Source organism: Ambystoma mexicanum, chromosome 13 (assembly GCF_040938575.1).
Source record: "Ambystoma mexicanum isolate Mex_15411 chromosome 13, UKY_AmexF1_1, whole genome shotgun sequence".
Classification (NCBI taxonomy): Eukaryota; Metazoa; Chordata; class Amphibia; order Caudata; family Ambystomatidae; genus Ambystoma; species Ambystoma mexicanum.
Window position 1 is genome coordinate 18312137 of NC_090938.1, and position 24207 is coordinate 18336343.

The following is a 24207-nucleotide window of genomic DNA, read 5'->3' on the forward strand; positions in this document are numbered from 1 at the left end:
AGACCATACATTTTATACAAAAAAGGAAAAGAGGTTTATGTGATCTAATCTAGTAACTTCTACATCTATCTTGATGTGGTGCTGTGTAGTATCCTCTCACCATTAGTCCTGAGAAAATGGACTTGGGACACAATAACCTTATGTAAATTTCACAATTTTAATTCATTTTCAAAGTAAAAGGAAACATTTCTAAAACATTTTTTAAAAAAACAAGACCCAAGGTTTCACCCACATGGTGGGTATAACATAAACCTATTGGGATGAATTACAACAACAATTAAACACACATTACAATTGAACAGACACCAGATGATTATAACACACTCTACCCTCTAAAAAAGTGTCATTTTACAAACAACACATATCCCGACATGTTTCTGTTCTTAACAGCTTCGGATGCATGAACTTTCTTCAGGGGAACCTTTCTTTGCACAAAAGTTTTTTTGGGAAATATAAACTTGACTTAAAAAGTTTGCAGCTATGTTTTGTGTACTTGGACACTAGCACTACTCAAGTCCTATTTGGGAGGTGTCTCTACACTGAATTTGGAAACCCCCAGTTTGACCCTGGTTTGCATGGTGGTGAAAAATTGTGTGCAAAGAAAGGTTCACCTGAAGAAATTTCATGCATCCGAAGCTGTTAAGAATGAAACATGTCGGATACATGTAGGATACTACACAGATGGTAAGGTTCAGCAGCCTTCCGGATGGTCTGTTTCTTGTCTGTCTGTCTTTCTCTCCTTTTCTCTGCCATAGTGCAGTCCCCCTTATATAGCAGCGATGACACCTCCAATTTTACAATCATGGGAAAGTACCCTGCAATAATTGCTGCCACTAGGAGTTACCCTTCTCTCTCCTCCAAAACCCATCCTCCAAGTCAGGATTGGTTTAGGGGTCTGGAGCAACATATGGCAATTCCCACTTGTAATCGTCATTTGTCCTCCTCTCAACGTTTTGGCAAAAACTAGTTATGTATCACAACTTCATAATTTTACTAGCAACTGCCATAGTAAACATATTTTCTGATTCAACCAATCATGGAGAATTAGATAATCTGACCACCAAGTCTGTGCCATGTAGAACAGCCATGTGGCACCTTTCTGCCGTTTCCATAAAAAGCACAACAGTTAGGAATATCTAAGTTATTAAGCATATCCCTAATTTCATTTTCCACCCGCTCACCAACTCTCACATTTGGAACATGTTCAGATCAAATTCGAGTCACATCCATTCTGGTATTGCTTCTCTTTGGGAATGAATCCATGGTTTTTAGATTCCTGGGTTTTTGTCTTCAGGGTTCCACACAGTTTGAAATGTATTTTCTACGTTGTTTTCCAAATAAACAGTTGATTCTTTATTTGCGTTTTTTGGAATTGACAACTGGTTTAAAGCGTAGAGTATTAGACCTCAAGCTTGACTAGTCAGGGATGGCTAGTCGTCAGAGGTAACTCCTATTTCTTGGGGGAGATGTTGGAGATCTGTTTTTCATATACAGAGGCTCCGTTCCCCTATTAGTTAAAAGATGACGAACCCTTATCAGTGTCGGGGTCAAAAAAGCGATCTGATATTTGATATTTGATCTTATGTTCCCGCCACTTTTGTTGCGTGGTTGTGCACGTTTGCACTTAATTATCTTTTTCAGCTGCATGAGTCTGATTTATTAGATACCACCTCAAGATGGCCGCTATGTGCAGGCCCTCTTTGGTGTCTTTACCAGAGACCCGCCGTCCGCGACCTTTCGCGGTCGACACATGATGCGTATCACGTGACAGCGACTTCAAATACGACTCGTAGAACGGCATTTACTGTTTGAACGCGGACCGCGCAATACCGTTTGCGGATCACCAGCGTTTGGGAGGTAAGTGAGGCTGACCCGCTGTGACAGGTTTACCGTCACATCTCCTTCTTCCTCCTCACTTGTGCTGCCCCTTCATAGATTCGAACTCCCTCTGTTCTTGGGAAGGTGGGCTTATCTAAGGCATTTCCTTTTCCTTTCTTCTTTACTTACGGAGTGACAGTATCCCTTTATAAAACGTAGTTGTGTTTTTCTTTTTTTTTAAAATGTAGTGATAAAAATCGTTTTTTATGTTGTTTAAATTCATAGACACCACCTCACGCTTTACCATAAGCATTTTCTTCTGGCATGCTCCTCTTTGGTATTTTGATGCGAAACGAGGGGTTTTATATGCTATCTGATGACATCAGAGCCCCCTCTGCACATAGTCCCAGTTGGGCCTCTATGTACCTTTCGGAGAACCTATGGAGGGTGTTCACTTGGGCTTTAATGCACTCCAGATCAAGCTCACCCTGAGCTGATCTGTTTAATAATGGAGCTAGTTTTTTTTTCATTATGCATTTTAAAAGTATGTTGATATTACTTTAGTGTGATATAGTCCTTCAAGTTTCCATTTGTACGCTTACGGAATGAGTTTCTCTGTAGGTGCACAAGTAATTTGTCGGGACTCGGGACAGAACAAGAAAAATCCTGCTCGACTCTGAGACCCTAATAGATGGGAGTTGCAAGAGCTCTATTGGGTGAGATGAAGTTTCCACATCTATCCATCACTGTGAGACAAATTGTGGGCCATGTTATTAACGACCATTCCCCTCTGTTTTCTCCCTCCCTTGCCCCGTTCCATGCATCCCATAGGGCAACCTCCTATTACTGAATATTCAAGATTCAGCCTACTCAACCGGAAGAAATCAGACCGCACATAAAACAAGTGTGAGTCTTTAGCCCTGAAGAAAGTGGTGACACTCATCACTATACCACTGAAACCGGTCGGATTTTTCTGTGAGACCTGAGTAGCTAAATACGGATCAGGAAGATCCCTACATCAGATCGGTTTTTCGACTCCGACACTGATAAGGGTTCGTCATCTTTTAACTAATAGGGGAACGGAGCCTCTGTATATGGAAAACAGATCTCCAACACCCCCCCCCCAAGAAATAGGAGTTACCTCTGATGACCAGCCATCCCTGACTAGTCAAGGTTGAGGTCTAATACTCTACGCTTTTAACCAGTTGTCAATTCCAAAAAACGCAAATAAAGAATCAACTGTTTATTTGGAAAACAACGTAGAAAATAAATTTCAAACTCTTTGGAACCCTGAAGGCAAAAACCCAGGAATCTAAAAACCATAGACTAATTCCCAAAGAGAAGCAATACCAGAATGGATGTGACTCGAATTTGAGTGTGATATAACGAGAGGGAAAATTCGAGGTCTCGTTTCCCAACCCAGGTTCTAAGTTTGTGGAAAACATGTTCAGATCAGCCAGAAAACTAGTTTAACTGGCCATTACAGTTCCCTGAGTCACAGGTAGATGAATTTTATATCCCCAAAATCGCCTGGAAAGTACATAAAAAATGGTACATAAATGAAATCCATTCGCCTTGGGATGGCTGAGGAAAAGGCCTAAATGATAATAGTTATTTTAAATTAATTGTAAATCTTCATGTGGGACAAATGGCCCTCCTCCTGCGTTCCGGCCATTTGCTTTCACTGGGTCAGCCTGTACCCAGCATTTTTTTTAATCAGTCTCCTTTGTGTTGAAAGCTTGCTCTTTTGGGTGCCCCCATTTTCACACATATTAGTCATGCTCCGGCCAAGAGGAACTTTTCTTGCAGCCAATGCTTTCAGAGCCAGCAAGTCTGGAGAACACTGAATTTTGAGACAGTTAGCACGACACTTTATTGCAAATGGTAATTAGATGGTAAATGTGACATCCAGGCTGGGAGAGGGAGATTTCCTTGTGAGGTTTTGCCCAGAGCCAGCAAAAGTGTCTGCGTTGGGCTGACATTTTTTCATGAAGACAAAGTGGCTCTTCAAATGTCACTGGAGTTTTGTAAGTGAAACATAATATACATTGCTTTTGGTCAACCCTGCACATCATGTTTTGTTTTCCTGACTTTTTTCTGTGAGCAGTGATACTTTTTCACTTTAAAAACTGCTTTAATTTGCACACACCTGTGCAAGCCGTTTATTTTGGTCAATGTTTAAAAATCCTGTTTTCTGTGTGACAGGGATCTTTGATTCCTCCTCCTTTTGTAAAATAAAATTCTGCTTGTCCATTGGTAATGACAGGTAGGCCCCTTCCCACATGGCTCTATAATGTTACTTGAAAAACAAAGGCCAGGCAGTTTCTGTTTCAGTGTTTAAAATCCTGCTGTTCATGTGAAAGGGACTTCTGTTTGGGGCCTTTAAAATGCCCCCACAGGGAGAAGCTAAGAGGTGGACCTGTGCCACCAGCATTGAAGGGGGGTCCAGATATGCACTCTCACACCAGTCATCGCCAAAGCCACCTCTGCCATTTAAGGAGGTTGGAGACAGTAACATGTCTCTGTGGAAAGGGTCTGCTATTCACACGTTTCCTTAAGGTGTGTTCAGTAGGAATTTGGCGGCCGACTAACATGTCTATGCATTGAGGGCATCAGTAAACACGTCACAGAGGTAGCAGGCAGCCCGAGGGATAAATTAGACAATTCCTTTCCTGGCAGCATGGAGAGGTGGGTAGACTTAATGACAGCTAAGTGTGGTCACCATGGAGTGCTCGGGGGTTCAGGAGGGCAAAGAACAGGGACTCCATTTGTGCGGAATACCCTGTCCTCACAAAGAATATAGAAAGCAACAAAAAATGGGTGGCACACAATCCTGGCCTGGGGAGTACCCAGCACTGCAAGTGTGGGGACGGGGGAGGGGGGCGAGCCACAAAATAAAAAGTCCTGCTGCTTTTTTCCCAAATGCAGAGCCCGCAATTCCATATGTTATCATTCACACAACCCACCCCAATCAAGCTTTTGGGTAACATTAGGGGCAGATGGCATTTTAACACATACACATGACAAAAAAACAACAAAAAACAGGAGGACCCTTGCAGATGCAGGAAACACATCTATTAGAACTCTTTCCAGGTGCTCTTGGGCAAAATACATGCAAACCTCCTAATTTGCATATGTGTTGCACCAACAGAAGTAGCTTCACAGAAAAGGGCATCGAAAGGAGCATCAACAGTCTTTCATACTTGAAGGCACCATGGAAGTGACTTTAGAATACGCTGCCATAAGTACGCCAAGTGGCAAATAAGTTTGTGGTGCAAAATACCCAAATTGCACTATTCTTATATATGGAGCAACAGTCATTAGGCTTTTTTTAAATAACAGCATGATATATTAACATAGAATATGAAGTGAATCACTTATGGAGGTGCAGATAAAACGGAGTGCGATTAAATGATTTGCCCAGGATCACACACTTGGGTTAAATGGTGAATCCGGGATGTGGACAATTCAAGAAACTGAACGTATCCTCCCAGGTTTAGCTGATGTATATTTTTGTTAAGGTTTTGCTTTGCATTTCATGTGCTTAAACATGTATTTGTTGCAATGCTTTGGGAAGCAAACCACAGTGCATAATTAACTAGCCTTTCATAGTAAACTGATTATACAATATGTACATTGTCATAGAACTATGTTGAGCAATACAGAACACTGGGGGGGAGCGGCAGGGCTGGGCGGGGCCTCCTGGTGATTTGTGGTACAGACTCACTCTAAGCTGCTCTGCCCTGCACGCCGCCGGCACCGCCACACGTTGCAGCAGTGAGCCGGGATTCCCGTGTCCTTCGGAGGCATCCGCAGTGAAGTCGGCAGTCCTTTTTGGGGGGCGGCTCCAGGACATTGTGTAAGCTGATTTAAAGGTGTTCTAAAGGTGAGGAGCGTGACAAATCTGCGATCTCCGATGGCACAGACTGAGCAAGGTGTGGCCCTTGGCGCACGCCGGAGGGTCGTGGCTGGATTGTGACGCGCTCCCCTTTGAAGGAGTGGTGGTCTTAAGTTCCTCCTCGGTACGCTGGTTTGTAGCATTCTTGGTATGTGCACCTCCTGTATGATAATCTAATAAGTAACCGTGCCAAGGACTGGGGAGGGCAGAGGGAGTGAGGAGTTAGTTACGAAGGAGAACTGCAGGAGTTAAGCCCTAGCCGTGTGTCTGTGAGTTATTGCGTGAGTGAGTGGGTGGGTGGGCCTGTCACCAGAATATAACACCGGTATTAATGCAACGGCGCAGGTGGGGGTGTGGATTTACTGAACCGTCCCATTCGAAAGTAATGATAACAATCTAAGTGAGCCTTCAGTGGGCTGAAAGATTCCCTGCACACGGAATCGCAGACTGCTTGCTGCATCCTTAGTAAACATGAATAAAACACACTCTAAAACTTTGCTTCATTCTCTGCCTTCTAACCAAGGTGCGCCTACAATGCACACAAGTCATCCCTGGTTCACGGAACTGTGCAAGGTGTCTTTTTGCCGTGCAAAGTCACTTTGCACTGCAAAAATACACTTTTTGCTGCTCCATGAATCGGGGTGTTTGTTGGCAGTGAAAAGTCACTTTTCCCCTTGCAAAAAATTCCACGACTTGGGCCCAAAGTGTTGCATTGAACATTGACCATTACTAATGCAGCATAAAAAATATGGTTCCCACTCAATGGTGTGTGTGCATATATGTATATATATGTATGTATCTATCAGAGCTACAGCACACGACTTTAGCCCCTGTTAACACTGTTCTAACGTATGATATCAACGTCGCCTAATAGGATGTACAGATTTCATTCTATGATCTTTGCAGTTCATTATATGAATATGACCATATGTGATATGCACTTGACATCATATGACATACTGGCATCTGTTAAGAGAAACATGCGCTGGCCATCCTGAATTATGTCCCTAGCCGCCCGCCACGCGCTGAAAGATACCCGCTGACTCGCCATTTTCCATGAGTTCATGCTCCCTCCTGTCAGATCATTTTAGTAAAGATTCCTTCGTCATTTAGTGCTTCAGCTTTGCTTGCTCTTGAGGAATACATAGAACAGTAGCAGGTGTTTAGGGTGGGGAGGGGCAGGAACTGGGTGGGAATGGACATAGGGATTAGCATGGCCATGGGCAGTAAATCAATGGATGGGTAAATACCCAAAACAACATCTACATTCTTAGGACCCCATCCACCGGCCAAACGACAAAATGTGCTTGTAGCACATACTGCTGCCATCGGACTTGCCTGCACTCAGAAAGCCCCCCAGCCACCCGTACATGCAGCCGACCACCCAACATCTTATCCCAAAATATCACTCACCAGCACATCACACAAGCAGGCTACTACCCACATCCAACCAGAAGCTCTGCAGCAGCATGGCACACAGCACGAGACCAGGCCCCCATCGTGACCGCAAAGTTGTGAATTGACGCGATTCACGGATGATGGTTTGAGGGCCACTTTTTTGGAGGCGAGTGGTGGGCCACTTTTATTTGGGTGTCCGGACCTATTTCTTATCCCATTCAAACCCTGCATGAAATACAGCCTCAATAATGATATTGGAAGAATTAGATATGTTGTGTGTCTAGTTTATTAAGGACATGAACAAGGTATTCACCGTTCCCACAAAGAACCACATTGATTACTAGTTGAGTGAGAGTGTTAGTAAGTGGCTTTTTCTATTTTCTCATTGGAAGTACATGGCATCTAGTAGCATAGTTAGCGAGTTGCTCCTATTGGTATCAAGACTGCCAGCTGTATCAGTAATATCTTGACCCTCCTCAGAACCAGACCCAGTAATGTCTCTTCTCTGAACCCTCTCCTCCTCACCTGATTCCTCTGAGTAAATCTCTTGGTTTGGCCCCTTTCTTCTCGTAGATCTTCTTTTTGTGAAGAGGTATGGCCTTCTACGGTTGGAAGCCACCCTGTCGCCCTGAAGGGTCAGGGGTACAAGGGACCCCCTGCCGGAGAGGCCAAGAAGAGAGGAAAAAAGCGGATGCTTAAAAAAACCTCTCTTAAATACAGGTTCTTGTAGCGATGTTACAGGCTTCCAGACAAGAGCAGCGACCAGGTTGGGCAAGGTACGGAGATGTGATGGGCTTCCGGACAGGAGCAGCGACCAGGATGGCTAAGGAAAGCAAATTGCAAAGGCTCAAGGAGGCGGAGAAACCGGAGGATAGCACAGAAAGCAGGTAAGAAGGAAAGAAAGGAGGAGCCAAAGAGCCGGCTAGAACTAGACAAAGAATGAAGTGCCAGAAAAGGGCTCCCGCGAACGGCGGGGCGAGAACAGGGAGACAAAATGCTGTAAACAGGAACGGAGAGAAGGTAAACACAGAGCGGAGTACGGAGCGTGTATGCAAGAGGTTGCAATGCGCCGAACGGCGCTGGAAGGCGTGGTTAAGAGACGCAGACCAGGAAATGAACGTGGAAAAAGACTAGAGCGTGACAGACAGAGAAGGGGAAAAAGAACGGAACGGTTCAATGGCGGTGCAATTTCCATTGATTATCAAGTCGCCAGGGAGATCTCCTTGTAAACGGCATGACAATTGGTCGCAAACAAAAGGAAAATATCTTCTGCCTAGAAGTACTAATTATGTGGTAACAGCAATGACAATTGACTCCTGTTACTGGCAAACAAAAGGAAGTGGCAACTGCATTGCAAACAGTTTTGCTTCATGAAGGCAAACCGATCGTTACCTCAGTTCAACATTTTGAGGAGCCACAAAGTCCAAAGTTAAAGCTTAGTTGAAAATGGTTTGACAACGATTGTTTGAACCCACTTGCCACTAACAGGAGTCAATTGCCATTTCTGTTACCACATAATTTGTACTTCTACTCAGAAGATATGTTTCTTTTGTTTGCGACTGTAAGGATCAGGCAGGCAGGCAGTAATGGTAGAACTGAAACAGGGCCTCATTACGACCCAGGCGGTAAGGGGTTTACGGCAGCGTAAACAGCGCCGACCCTTACCGCCTGAGTACGAGGTCCCTTAGCGCCATGGCGGATTTAACACCTGCTTTTAGCAGGTGTTAAAATCCATGGCGCTAAGGGACCATGGAGTTAATTACGCCACCGTAATTTACGGTGGCGTAATTAACGCCTTCCCCACTCCCATTATGCCCTATGGGGCAAAAATGGGAATGGGGAAGGGTAAATGGGGATTGGGGACTTACCGCCCCGCCAAGGTCGGAATGGGGCGGTAAGTCCGCCAACCACCATGGCGTAAACGTAGTTTACGCCATGGTGGTAAAGTCACGGCCCAGGCGGTAACTTACCGCCTGGGTCGTAATGAGGCTTTATTCAGGTTAAGGAAAAAAAAATAAAAAAAATCAGAGTTCTAGATTAGGCCTCTTGTTCCTTCTGTAATATGGATGGACCTTCTGGCGACTAATCTTCATAGGCCAGAGTGTCTCTGGTGTTGCTCTATCTCCTTCTCCTCTGCGATTCTGTAAGAGACCAAGAAAGACACACACAGTCTGTCATTAGTCTCTCCATTATATAGGGGTTGGATGGGTTTAGGCCAATCAGGAAGGGCTTGGTCCGTTTTTCTATAAATAGCCCCATAAGCCCCGCCCCTTTCCTTCCGGACGAAGTTCGCCATGATGACTCCCACCAAGGACGGCAAACCGCGTGGAACCCTTGCCTCCAGGCAAGCCAGTACTGCTGACCCTCTCAGTGTGTCGCTGCTCAGGGTGTTGATGCCTGAATGAGAAGGTGAGTTATGTTTTAACGTGGAGCACTGTGAAGTGGTCACTGCCTTGATTCCTTCGGTGGCGGTTACCTGCTGGTTTGAAGCAGTAGCCGAGTGACATGTAGCTGGGAAAAGCAGAGGAGCGCTTACAACAGTGCCAGCGTCAGCCATGTTTTCCTGCTCATCAGGAAAGGGCGCCGCGGAATAAAGACGGTACAGGAGAGCGGCCACTGCTAGGTCACTATCGGCCGTGTCTCCCGTAATTGCAGCTCCATTTGTCATTTTGCTGTCGCCTGCATTTTTATTAACGCCAGGAGGCCAGATGAGCAAGTCCCTAGATTGTCTCCCTTCTTTTCTGCTTTTTTTCCAGTTCGGCAACCCCTCAACAGGCTCTTCTTCATTGCTTTTTCTCCCATTCTGTTTACTCAGTTCACAAGCCCCCCCCCCCGAAGACTCGAGCCGTTCGGGTCGATCAATGCTCCTAGACAGATAATCTGGGACCACTTGGAATGAGGCAGGTCTATGTACCATTTTGAAGCAAAAGGCTTGTAGAGTGAGGAACCACCTTAGGATATGCTGGTTAGAATCTTTTTGAGTCGCCAACCAATGTAACGGGGCATGGTCTGTAAAGACAGTGAATGTCCGGCCCAAGAGGTAATACTTCAAAGTTTCCACTGCCCACTTAATTGCTAGGCACTCTTTTTCCACGGTTGAGTATGATTCTTCATGTGAAAGGAGTTTCCTACTTATAAAAGCAATCGGGTATAGGTCTTCCTCAACTCCTTGTGAGAGGACAGCTCCTAGTCCAGACCCAGAGGCATCTGTCTGTAGGAAGGACTCTTTTTTTGAAATCGGGACGATACAGAACTGGTAGAACTGAAAACGTTATTTTCAAGTGGTTAAATGCCCGAAGGGCCTCCTCGTCCGAATGGATGTCTTTTTTGTAGGTATTCTTCAGGGCTTCCGTCAAAGGAGCTGCCACTGAAGAAAACAAAGGAATAAACCTTCTATAATATCCCACAAAACCCAAAAATGCCCTGATCTGTTTTCGGTTACTTGGCATTGGTAATTTTAGAATGGCTTCTACTTTGTCTATTTGGGGTCTAATTTTCCCTCCTCCAACTAAATACCCCAAATATCTTGTCTGTTGGGCTCCAACGGTAGTTTTTCTTGGGTTGATTTTTAAGCCTGCTGCATCCAGTTCTTTTATGACTTTTTCCAGGTGTTTCAAATGATCTTTCTAGCAATCACTAAAAACTATAATGTCGTCTAAGTAGGCTGAACAATAATCACTATGAGATGCCAGTACCTGGTTCATCAATGACTGAAAAGTGGCTGGGGCTCCATGCAGACCAAATGGCAAGACCGTAAATTGGTACAATCCGAGGGGGTAGAGAAGGCTGTTTTGATCTTGTCTTCTTTTCTTAAAGGTATCTGCCAGTAACCTTTGGTGAGGTCTATGGTAGTAAGATATTGTGCTGCTCCAAGTCTTTCTAACAATTCATCTATATGGGGCATAGGATATGCTTGGTAGGTAGAAATGTCATTACGTTTTCTGTAGTCCATACAAAACCGGGTGGAGCTGTCTGGTTTGGGTACCAGCACTATCAGTGAGGACCAGTGACTTGTAGATCGTTCAATAACTGCCATTTTCAACATATTTTTGACTTCTGCCTGAACGGCCGCACTTTTTGTTTCTGGGAGTCGGTATGGTCTTATTCTGATGTATCGGTTCGGTAGTGTCTCTATCCTATGTTCTATTAATGTGGTTCTATTAACCAGGGTAGAAAGAAAAAACATCACTTAAAGTTGTAAGGAACTCCATTAACTCTTTTTTCTTCTCTTCTGTTAATTCGGGTCCCCATTGAACTGTCTGGAGGACGGTAGGTTCTGCCTTGCTGTTTTGGACCTGCTGAGTAACTACATTCATCCCTACCAGAGTTTTATTGGGTTCTTTCCATTCTTTCAGAAGGTTGACATGATAGTTCTTGGTTTTTTCTCTTCTGTCTGGCTGTTCTATTAAGTAATTTACAGGACCCAGCACTGTTAGCGCTGTATACGGACCCCTCCACTGGGCCAGCATTTTGTTGTACGAGGCGGACAACAACGCTAGTACCTTGTCCCCTTTCTGGAAGCTTCGTACCCGGGTGGTGCGATTGTAATACTTTTCTTGGGCAACCTGGGCCCGGCCTAGATTTTCCATTGCCATTTCTCTTAATTTTGTTAGGTTATCTCGAATGTTTATAACATAGTCAGTGAGTTGGGTTTCTTCCTCCTGATCTTCCCATTCACTCTTGGCTATGTCCAGCACTGTCCGTGGTTTGTGTCTGAATAACAGCTCAAATGGTGAGCACCCGGTGGATGACTGTGGGGTGTTTCTTAAAACCATGAGTACCCAAGGTAGCACTCTGTCCCAATTAGTGCCTGTCGGTTCGGTTACCCTTTTTAACATCTGTTAAATGGTCTTGTTGTACCGTTCTACCAGACCATCGGTCTGTGGATGATAAATGGTTGTTCGGATCTGTTTTAAATTCAGTTGTTGACATACCTTCCGCATTACCCCAGAGACAAAATGTCTCCCTTGGACAGTAATTATTTCAGCGGGTAGTCCAACCCGGGCGAAAAATGGTACTAACAGATAACACACTTGTGTTGCACTTGTACCCCTCATGGGAAAGGCTTCAGGGTACCTCGTTGCATAGTCCACAATGACCAATATATATTGATGGCCATGACTGTTAAGCTCTAGGGGTCCCACTATATCCATCCCAATTTGGAAAAAAGGTTCCTTTATTAGGGGCAAAGGTTGGAAGGGGGCTTTGGGAGGCATTCGGGGGTTGGTTTTCTAGTAGATAGTGCATTCTTCACAATATTTTGCCACATCCCGAAAAAACCATTGGCCAATAAAACCTTTTTAATACTTTTTCCTGAGTTTTTTCCCTCGCCAAATGTCCCCCTGTTGTCTCATCATGGGCTAGCTTCACCACGGTTGACTTGAAACTTAGGGGTACCAACAGTTGGTCTGCCTCTTGGTTCCCTTTATCTTTAGTTACTCGATACAATAGTCCTCTTGATCCCTCAAACCATGGATAAGTTGTACCCGTCTCGGGGTGGGCAATGGCCTGTTCCCAGGCGGTTCTCAATGTGGGGTCGGTACCTAATTTACTTCGAAAGGTAGGTTGTTTATCTTCAGGTAACCAATCTATAACTCCCGTGAACTTCTTTTGCTCAGCCCATTCCCTTTTTCCTCTTCTTACTTCGCTTCTACTTTTCTTGGGAGATCTTGTAATGGGCGTCTTTAGATCTACGCGGGAGAATGGAGCTGTGTGTAACCATTCTGCATCCCTTACACAAACCTGAAAAGAGGGGAGATCGGTCCCTAGCAGTACTTGTGTTGGCAAATGAGGCATAATGGCGACCTTCATCTTAGACTCAACCCCTTTTACCCAGACAAAGTTTGGCATAATGACTCTTCCGCCAAGGACGGCAAACCACGTGGAACCCCTGCCTCCAGGCAAGCCGGTACTGTTGACCCTTTTGGGGTGTCGCTGGTGGGGGTGTCGATGCCTGAATGAGAAGGTGAGTTATGTTTTAACGTGGAGCACTGTGAAGTGGTCACTGCCTTGATTCCTTCAGCGGCGGTTACCTGCTGGTTTGAAGCAGTAGCCGAGTGACATGTAGTTGGGAAAAGCAGAGGAGTGCTTACAGCAGTGCCAGCGTGGGCCATGTTTTCCTGCTCATCAGGAAAGGACGGTGCGGAATAAAGAGGGTACAGGGGAGCGGCCACTGCTAGGTCACTATCGGCCGTGTCTCCCGTAATTGCAGCTCCATTTGTCATTTTGCTGTCGCCTGCATTTTTATTAACGCCAGGAGGCCAGATGAGCGAGTCCCTAGATTGTCTCCCTTCTTTTCTGCTTTGTTTCCAGTTCGGCAACCCCTCAACAGGCTCTTCTTCACTGCTTTTTCTCCCGTTCTGTTTACTCAGTTCACAGCGACCAATAGGAGCAACTCGCTAACTATGCTACTCAATACCTTGTACTTCCAATGAGAAAATAGAACAAGTCACTTACTAACACTCTCACCCAACTAGTAATCAAAGTGGTTGTTTGTGTGAAGGCTAAATACCTTGTTTAGTTAATGTCCTTAATTAACGAGACACACAACATATCCAATTCTCCCAATACCATTATGTGGAGCAACTGCAGGCGGGTGAACCTCTTCAAACCTAACTTTAGGTTTGTGTAACATATGGTTGTGTGTTACGTGCCCTGCAGTTAGCTGCACCATCACTAAATCACTTACCTTGACAAGCGCAGCTACATGGTCCATCAACACAACCCATTTAGTTAAAACAGGTTTAGAAATGTACACACTTTACCACCTCAGAGGAGTGGCAAGTGTGTAGCCTCAGGTATCCACCTCCATGCAGGAGTCTGCATTACCCTTTAGGGCAGTGGTCTGTAACCTTTGACTCGCCAGATGTTTTGAACTACAACTCCCATCAGCTCTGGCCAGTATTTTGAATGGTGAGTATTCATGGGAGTCACCAGTGCTTTAAGTGGCATGTAAAATCGAGCCATGGCCGAAAGGGTATGTGTCCTGGCAGGGGGTCGGCATCGCAATTAAGATACACTTAGCTGACCTCAATGCCACCCCTTTTCATCCATGACCCTTTGAGCCCCGGCTCGATTTTGCAACAGTGGGCGTGTCCTTATAGGCGGCATTCAAGTCAGGTAAGTGTTGTCTTTTAATTATGGTGCTGACCCCCCGCCAGGCACCCCTTTGCATCGATCATCACGCTCTCAATTAGGGTGCGAGGGTGATGATCCCTGCATCTCTATTTAGAGGGGTGCCTGGTGGGGGTCAGCGACAGAATTCACGAGGAAAAGAAGAGGATTTTTTTCCTAAAGCTTGAAGCACTTGCTTATACGCAAGAACAATTCAAAAAAGGTGTCGGCTTCTTGCAGCCTAGAGGGCTGGAGTTACCAGGGGACTTTAGGGAGCCCCACTGGGCTCCGCCTCAGGCAGAATTTTTAGAAATTGTTGGGGCTCTGCTCTGTCTAGCCCCAACCCACTTAAATCCCTGAGCGTCGCAGTCCAAAGCATCTGGTGAGCCACAGGATGCCGACCCCTGCTTTAGGGCCAGATGGGGCAGTCCAGGAGACCTGTTTCATAGTTTGCATTTGGAAATCAAGATGTCTGCTTCAGCACTGCTTGCAAGTGTAGGTGGAGGGGATATTAGCGCACCTGCCGGGTGCTTCAGGGTGCAGTGGGACCACAGGGATGGAGATTTGTAGATGCCTCTGTCAGGTGCTCTGGGCAGAGGCTGCACAAGTGTGGTTCAGGAGAGGGTTAGGAGCCTGGGAGCCACTGCCTGTGTCTTTAGTGCCAAGGGCTTTTGGGGAGAATGGTGGTGTCTCTGCTGAGTGCTTTGGGGTACCTGGGGGTGGTGAGGTGTAGAAGGATATCTGATTCGCGAACAGTGGTGCTTTTTGGCAGGAGGTAAGGCTGCTTCTCCCAGGTGCTTCAGGAGGGATTGGCAAGGCCTCTGTCAGGTTCTTCAGGGTGGGGCAATGCTTCGGAGAGGGCACAGTGGGGGTGAGGGCGTTGGGGGTTCTGCCTTTTCGAATGGAGGGAGAGGGTCTCTACACTGTGCTTCAGGAGGGGGTCACTGGGTCCTCTAAAAGGTAGCATTCCTCATTTGCTTGCAAGATTCTTTCCCAGTGCGCTCTGGTATTGAAGACTCTCCCAGCAGGCCTCTTCCTTATAGATTTCTTAATGCAGTCTAGAAACTGTCACTCAGAGTTCCAGCATGCAGCGTGTCCTCTACCCAGCTTGACCCAAAACATCTTGGTTAGGCTTTGGTTGCTTCTCCTCAGCATCTGGGCCTTTCCTTCAGTATCGGCACTCTTCTCTGGATGGCTCAGCTTCTGGTCAGCTTTGTGGCATCGCCTCCTCCTCGTCCCCCGGTCTTATGCCACTCTTGTGCCCCCTCACTCCTCGCTGCTCCTGAGAGACTCTGGGTCCGACATTTCCAATCCCACTCCAGACACCTTCTCGTGGCCTTTAGCGATCAGCACTTCCTGGACTTTCATGATATATCAACTGCTGCCGATTCCTTTCCAATAATGCAGCAGTCTTTTCTCGAGGCTGGAAGCCGGGTCAGATGCCTGTCACTATGGAAAATGGAGTCCAAGTATGGTATTCCGCTGCGGCTGATGGAAGGCACTTCTTCACTGTACACTTAGGCGCCATTCTAAGGATGAACACTAACCTCCTCTGATACATACATGTATACTACATGCTCAGGGTCCACCTGAGAATCCCTCCACTTCCACTGATATGGCACAGAGACAACCAGACAAGGCAGGAAGGACAGATGCATATGGCACAGCGGACAGATGGACGGGTCAAAGAAGAAAGATGGTCAGGTCAGCGAGGACTCACTGAGTGGGCAAAGACAGAAGACGGTATGGGTAGAGAGGGCAGCTTGGCAATGCAGAGTTTGTGACAGACTTCACACCAGCCTTCTTGACAAAGTAAGATCTGCCCAGAAGACCCCCTACAAGAACCGAGCACCGACCTTTGTATGAACCCAAATTATTGATATCAAGGTGGACGCAAAACCGCTGCTAAAATTATACATTTTGACAAGTGTATGTCAAAAGTACATATTTATTTTTGCAACACAAGATCAGGCAAAATTGTTCTGCCAACAAGCAAGAGGAAGAATCTTAAAGGGGGGCATAGGGCCTCCGTCCATGAGTAATGAGTTTGCCAGGCCCAGAAAATGTCTGGACATGTTGATGGCTACAAGTGATCAAGAGCCTTAGATGGGGTCACTCATGCACCAACAGTCCTGGGCGGTTGTCTACAACAGTGTTGGTTATCAAGTTGGCCAACTTAAGTGGACAAGTATGTCCATGCTCTTCAATTGGCTCATCGGTAAACACGTGGACAAGGAGCGCAGTAAAGGGCGCCAATTTCATTCCGTGATCAACAACATAGATTATTTGGAAGAGACTGTACCACAAATGTCTACTAACACTAGAACCTGCAGGTCTGTGTACACACATTCAGATATGTCCAAGGGTCGGATCAGTGCCATACGCACATGGCCTTGGCCTTCAACGACTAATATCTATTCAACAAAAGGCTGTGTCATGTTCCAAGCATTAGATCCAAGCTGGTCACAGGAATTCTTCAGTACTCTAGGAGGGTTGGCCCCTTTTACCAGTAGGAATGATATGCCACTGCACTCCCCGCTCTCCCCTCCACCTTGCACTTGTGCGATCTGAATGACGCAAGGCCTAGTAAGATCGTTTGTTTGTCCTCCCTTTGTCTCCCCTTCCTTGTCTTGTCACGCCTAGAAACACTTGTGTACAGGCGCGTTATAAATGACATCATATCAATTATCATATAATCGGGTGAAGTAGTTCAATTGATTAGGGAAGAGCAAGCTCCTCTTATTTCATTGCACAATCCCATTATTATCATTAGGAAGAATCTATCCATGGAATATTCCGGATCAAGGAGACAGACACCCTAGTGCGAGGATGTTTGTCTCATTTCTAGAAAATGACCAGGACATCATTTCTGACTGATCTGTTGTGGACAGTGATCACATTTCAAATGTGCAGTAATTCAAAAACCCATATACAATTGAAGAGCAATTCAAAAGTGTAATCTGAGATTCAATTGCAGCAATTTTAGAAATGGGCACAATTAGCTGGTGTGCCCTTGATACCGAGAACGGTCCCGGTCCATCTCCTCTGGTAGTTCAAAGGGGGTATAATTACGGTAGCCTCCACAATAGCCCATCTTTAATTAGTCTTATTTAAATAAAATACTGCTGCAGTACAGAGCATCTGTAAAAGCAAGCCTTTTGCCCCTTTGGAAAAAATCTCTGTGGGTCCTGAGCATTTGTAAGAGTAAGTCTTGGCCCCCTTGAAAGAACTCCCTTTTTGTTCTGAGCATCTCTAAGAGTAAGCATTCGCCCCTTGTGTGTTCTGAGCATCTGTAAGAGTATGTATTGGTCCTCTTGGAAGAACTCCTTCTGTGTTCTGAGCATCTGTAAGAGTAAGTATTGGTCCCCTGTGTGGTCTGATCATCTGTAAGAGTATGTCTTGCTCCCCTAGGAAGAACTCCCTGTGTGTTTTGAGCATTTGTAAGAGTCATTCTTTGGTCTTCTTCAGGAGAACTACTTTTGGGTTAGGAGCATCTATAAGAGTAAGTCTTTGGTCGCCATCAGGAAATCTCCCAGTGTGTTCTGAGTATCTTTAAGAGCAAGTCTTTGGTCCCCTTCAGGAGAACTCCCTGTGTATTCTGAGCATCTGTAAGAGTAAGTCCTGGTCCACTTGGGGGAACTCCGTTTGTGTTCTGAGCATTTGTTAGGGCAAGCCTGGGTCCCCTTAGAAGAACTCCCGCTGTGTTTCGAGCATCTGTAAAAGTAATTCTTTGATCTTCTTCAGGAGAACTATTTTTAGGATAAGAGCATCTATAAGAGTAAGTCTTTGCTAGCCATTAGGAAATCTCCCGTGTGTTCTACGCATCTGTAAGAATAAGTCTTGGTGCCCTTGGAAGAACTCACTCTATGTTCTGAGCATCTGTAAGAGTAAGTTGTTGGTCCTCTTCAGCAGAACTCCCCGTGGGTACTGAGTATTTGTAAGAGTAAGTATTTGCTCTCCCTCAGGAGACCTCCCTAAGTATCTGTAAGAGTAAGTCTTGGTCCCCTTGGAAGAATTCCCTGTGTGTTCTGAGCATCTTTAAGAGTAAGTCTTGGTCCTCTTCAGGAGAACCCCTTCTGGGTTAGGAGCATCTGTAAAAGTAATTCTTTAGTCCTCTTCAGGAGAACTCCTTCTGGGTTAGTAGCATCTGTAAGAGTAATTCTTTGGTCCTCTTCATAAAGAACTACTTGTTGGTTAGGAGCATCTATAAGAGTAAGTCTTTGGTCGCCATCAGGAAAGCTCCCTGTGTGTTCTGAGCATCTGTAAGAGTAAGTCTTGCTCCCCTTGGAAGAACTCCCTCTGTGTTCTGAGCATCTGTAATAGTAAGTATTGGTCCCCTATGCGTTCTGAGCATCTGTAAGAGTATGTCTTGCTCCCCTTGGAAGAACTCCCCATGTGTGCTGAGCATTTGTAAGAGTAATTCTTTGGTCTTCTTCAGGAGAACTACTTTTAGGTTAAGAGAGTCCATAAGAGTAAGTCTTTGCTAGCCATTAGGAAATCTCCCGTGTGTTCTGAGCATCTGTAAGAATAAGTCTTGGTGCCCTTGGAAGAACTCACTCTGTGTTCTGAGCATCTGTAAGAGTAAGTTGTTGGTCCTCTTCAGCAGAACTCCCCGTGGGCACTGAGTATTTGTAAGAGTAAGTATTTGCTCTCCTTCAGGAGACCTCCCTAAGTATCTGTAAGAGTAAGTCTTGGTCCCCTTTGAAGAACTCCCTGTGTGTTCTGAGCATCTTTAAGAGTAAGTCTTTGGTCCTCTTCAGGAGAACTCCTTCAGGGTTAGGAGCATCTGTAAGAGTAATTATTTAGTCCTCTTCAGGAGAACTCCTTGTGGGTTAGGAGCATCTATAAAAGTAAGTCTTTGGTCGCCCTCAGGAAAACTCCCTGTGTGTTCTGAGCCTCTTCAAGAGTAAGTCTGTGTTCCCCTTCAGGAGAACTCTCTGTGGGTTATGAGCATCTATCAGAGTCAGTCTTTGGTCCCCTTCAGGAGAAATACTTGTGGGTTCGGAGCATTTGTAAAAGTAAGCCTTTGGTCTCTCCTTCAGGAGACCTCCCTATGTATTTGTAAGAGTAAGTCTTGGTCCTCCTCAGCATAACTACTTGTGGGTTAGGAGCATCTACAAGAATAAGTCTTTGGCCCCCTGCGTAAGAACACTCTGGAGGTTCTGAGATTCCTTGGTCCTCTTGCGAACATCTCCTGCGTGTGACTCCACGTACTGCAGATGAAAGAGCAAGAGATGAGGAGGCAGATTCACTGAGTGCCTCACAGACATCATATGCTTCTCCATGCCCTGACTTACTCATCTTCCAGTGGAAGAACACTAGAAGAATGCAGACATCTAGGCAACCATTTCCTCATAATGAGAGGAACCTGTGGTGATGTGCAGGGTATATATAGGGTTCTCAGAACTGTCTGCCAGCGACATCATGCATGACTCACCGCAGTATCACACACTGCTCTGTAGGAGAGGATGGGGCCCATCACCCAGATAGGGGCCGAGTCAACAGATGTGTCACCCAGAGACTCATGCCCAAGACTCACCTCATGCAACACTCAGGAAGCAGAGGACTGAACCACTAGTCTTCTGTACATATCATCCCTGGGGCAGTAGAAGTTCCTATTGGGCCCACAGACCCAAGGGCTTGTGCTGCAGTGGCAGAGAGCAGAGATGGCATTCTGGGGCACCATAGAGGAATTGGAGGTCTGAGTGATGGGGCCGACACTCAATCGGAACTAACTTATAGAAGTGTGGGAGCACCTCTACCGAGGGCAACCACTGTTCAAAGAACATGTTCCACTTAGGAGGGTCTACAACAACGTGTTAGTTCACTGCACCCATCACAGAGGAGAAATACTCATTTGCATATCAGTCTTGTCCCACTCACAGGAGCAGTCCGGCACCAACTCACCTTTAAACAAGATGCTACTGAGTCACATGTCTGTTTGTTTGTTTGTTTAATCATTTATAATCCTCTACAGACCCAAGAGTATCCGGGCGCAGCAGTTACAGGTTATGCAAGGGTTAGGTACAAAGGTTACAAAGTTTACAGGATGTAAGCGGGAGTGGTACAGATACAGCAAATGGATACATCAATGAATAGAACGTGGAGAATATATACAATATATGGATACAGTACAAAGATCTTGCAAGTACTAAACAAGAGTGTAAGTCATACATGAGCGGGTCTTAATGATCTGTAGACTTGAGCCAGTTAATGATTCAGGTAGGGTTGGTCTTCTCTGATGGGGTGTGGCGTGGGATTCCACAGTTGGGCCGCTTTGACTGGGAAACTGCATCCACCAACTTTAGAGAGCTTGAATCTTGAGATAGTGATGCAATTGGTGTTGGTTAGTCTCTTGGGTCTAGTGGATGTTCTCCGGTGGAATTTATCCGTAAGGTAACTAGGGGCAGCATTGTTCAGTGCTTTGTAGGTAAGAGAAGCAGTTTTTAGTTGGATTTTGTTGTAGGTTGAAAGCCAGTTATTATGACACCTAATCACAAATATATGGGATCTTCTAGCCACACCAAGTGCCGCTCTTAGGGCGTTGTTTTGGAAGATTTGTATCCTCTGGGTGATTGATTTATTGGCGCCAATGTACAGGGCATTGCAATAGTCTAGCCTTGACAGTATGAGGGCTCTAGCTAGGATAATGCAGTTGCCATCAGATATAAAGCGTTTGCCGGTTCTAATGAGCTTACAAGTGTAAGCGGTGGCAGAGGCCATGGAGTTCACTTGTTTGGCGAAGGAGAGAGTGGAATCTAGGTAAATCCCCGGGGTCTTTACATCCTTGGCCACCTTAATGAGGTTACCATCAATTATGAAGGATGAATACTCCTGGCCTAGCTTCTTGAGGTTGGTCGGGGTACCCAGGATGATAAACTCAGTTTTATCCATCATTCAGGCAGATACCCTGGGTCGCCGTCCATGCCTGGATGATGAGATACACTCTATTCACCAAGGCCAAATCCTTGACGTAATCCCTGGAAAGTGGGAGGAGGATCTGAGTACCATCTGCATAGTTTGTGTAGGTGATACCAAGATGATCCAGATCGTCGAAAAGGGGCTTAGTGAATATATTGTATAATGTAGGGGAAACACAAGAGCCCTGGGGTACCCCGCACATGATGGGGATAGGGTCTTCCACTGCAGAGGGGGAGAAAACCCTCATAGTCCTGTCACCCAAGAAAGATTCAATCCAGAGTATGGCTTCTTTAGAAAGGTGGGCGGCTGAACCTAGGTGGCTGCATAAGACCTTGTGCTCCACAAGGTTGAATGCAGCCGACAGGTCAAGCAGTAAGAGGAGGGCTGTTTTCCCTTTGTTTCTTAACTCATCGACCTGTGTCTTCAGGTCGATGAGGGCGGTCTCAGTTCTGTGTTGGGGACGGAAGCCTGATTGTCGCGCTCCTAAATGTTTATGGAGTTCCAAATATTTTTGGATTTGAAGGTAGGCAACCGTGTCAAGTATTTTTAACAGAAAAGGCACTGTCGTGATGAGACGGTAGTTAGTGGGTATGAGTGGATCAAGGGTTTGCTTTTTTAGCAATGGGAGCACCCAGGATTGTTGGAGATTAGTGGGGATAATGCCAGAAGCAATTGAAGAATTGATAAATTTGGAGAGAAAAGGTGCAAGATCTCTTGCAGCATCCTTTATGAGCTGGGCTGGGCAGAGGTCGCCCAGGCAATTGGAAGGCTTGAGTGAGAGAACCACTTTTTCTACCTCAAGAGTGGATGTTTTGGTGAAGTTGAATCGGACAGGGGCGACGGGTAGAGTGTCCTTAAGGGGAGGGTCAGGAGGAATGTTATCAAGATGAGATAGGGAATTAAGTGATGCTTTTTTTGGAGCTATTTTGTTTTGGAGGGTAGTTACTTTGTTAGAAAGTGCCTGTTGTATATCTGAACACCAAGTTTTATCTTTAGTGCAAATGTCAGGCGTAGGGGTGGGAGACTCTAATTCCTTAAGGATGGTGAATCATTCCTTCATGCTGGAGTTCGCGTTAGAGATGCGTTTATTGTAGGAGTTACATTTGGCCAGGCAGATTTCCTTTTTGTATTGGGATAACATTTCATTTAATTTGGTTCTGTTGGCTTCTGAGGAGATGAATCTCCAGGAAGTTTCACAACTCCTCTTTAGTTGTCGTAGGTCCTTTAACTGTGGGGTGAACCACTTGTCCAGGTGAGTTTTGGGCTTGCTATGTCTGAGTTTCATAGGAGCAATAATGTTAAGTGATGTTGTAAAAGCAAAAGGAAATATCGAGGCTGAGTACCACAAAATGAAATACACCAAACACGGGCTTACAAAGATTCACACCTTTATTCTACTGTGCAGTTACAAAGAAACACATTCAGATAGCTATCTGGCCCTCAGTACATCACAGTGAGTACCAACCCTTCAGTGTGAGGAGTGAGAGGTACTGGACATCTGGACACTCGTACATTTATACAATTCAGTAATAATGTCCAGCCCCTCTGCAAGTTAATAATCCATGGTCTATAGTTCGTGCCGAGTTCACTTATGGCTCATACGACAATATGCACACGATTACTTTGGTTTACATTCAAACAAATCACAATGGCAAAGTGTATTCCCAGATTTAGCAGTAAGCCTTAGCACATATCCCTTCACAATGCAGTTCAGCCAATGTCCACGCTCAACGTTTGCATTACATTGTTTTCGATGTATGTTCGTGGATGAGGCTTATTGGTGCAGACAATCCTAAAACCACAAGTCATGTATGGGACAAGGTCTCTTTACCCAGTCTAAACATTCGGCCCGCGGACAGTCTAACCATTAACTTGGTTTAAAGGTCTGGAAGGCTTGGTTACAAGTTGGAAACACAGTCCAACATTTTAGAACACAGAATTACATATGAACAGAAGTCAAAATGGCGGACGATCCCAAAATGGCGGCAAAGTCGATCTAAAATTGGAACTTTGCAACGCGGTTTTCTTCGCAGAACGACTAGGCTTAGGCCAATATACATTAGAAAGGAGGCACAATATGATTTCCCGTTTAACAAACCCTCCTTTTGGCCTAAGCCAAGCGCTAAACTACTTCTAGTCACTTTACGAGTAACTCCACATCTCAACATCCATACACCCTGAATCACAATCATCAGAGATATCGATCGCCATAAGGTCAATAACAGATATTTCCTTCAACACAAATTCGTTAGTCATTCTTTCTGGGGCCCGTACCTTGTGTCCTAATGTTCCCATCGTCTGTGCACAACATCCTTCTAACACCGAACATATGCCAGGAAGACACTGTATACAGCAAAAGAAAAACAACAGAATACCCAAAATAATCAGCAAGACTGAAAGTAGCTTCAATCCCTAAGATCGTAAGACGTCCCAGAACCAAGCGCTAAGATCCCAGTTTCCCTCGGGAGCACGCATTTCTGAACTAAGGACGTGCAGATTTTGTATAGCCTTAAAGATGGTTGGGGAGGAATCTGGCACGAAAACGCTACAAGCGGACCCCACTAATTTACATACTCCACTACGCTCAGCCAGGATGACGCCTAATGCCATCAAGTTCTGAAGTGCCACTAACCTTATCGCTTTCTGTTCTAAAAGTCATGTTATAGAGTATGTCAGTGGTCCGGTTGATCGTCCTCTCCAGTACTCTCGCTAGTCTTCTGATATCTTCAGAGTTTAATATTTTCCCCCAAAATGGTACAAAGGATTTCGCTACGTCATCCAGGACTTGTGCTGAAGTATCGCCATTCTCGTCCCGCCTTGGACGAGTCTTAGAGATTTCTATGGTGCGTGCTATGAATACCCCGGGTAACAGAATTCCTAAATAACAGGTTCCCTGCCAATCCCTAGGTAGCCATGGGAAAGCTTCATTACCGCAAAGGAAATAGACAGGTTCGCCTACATACAAAGGTCTGTCCTCACTGGTCAAGTTCGCAACGTTGTTGCCGCCCTTGAAATCACCCATTGACTGAGTACCATTCCTCTGTATGCAGAAAGGAACT

General features: G+C 45.5%; 1 protein-coding gene across 1 annotated transcript in view; it reads left to right on the forward strand.

The window, feature by feature from the left end:
- LOC138520746 (zonadhesin-like) overlaps positions 1-24207 on the forward strand; it is a 220749-nt gene that overhangs the window by 134926 nt on the left and 61616 nt on the right. The gene's annotated exons all lie outside the window — the stretch shown is intronic.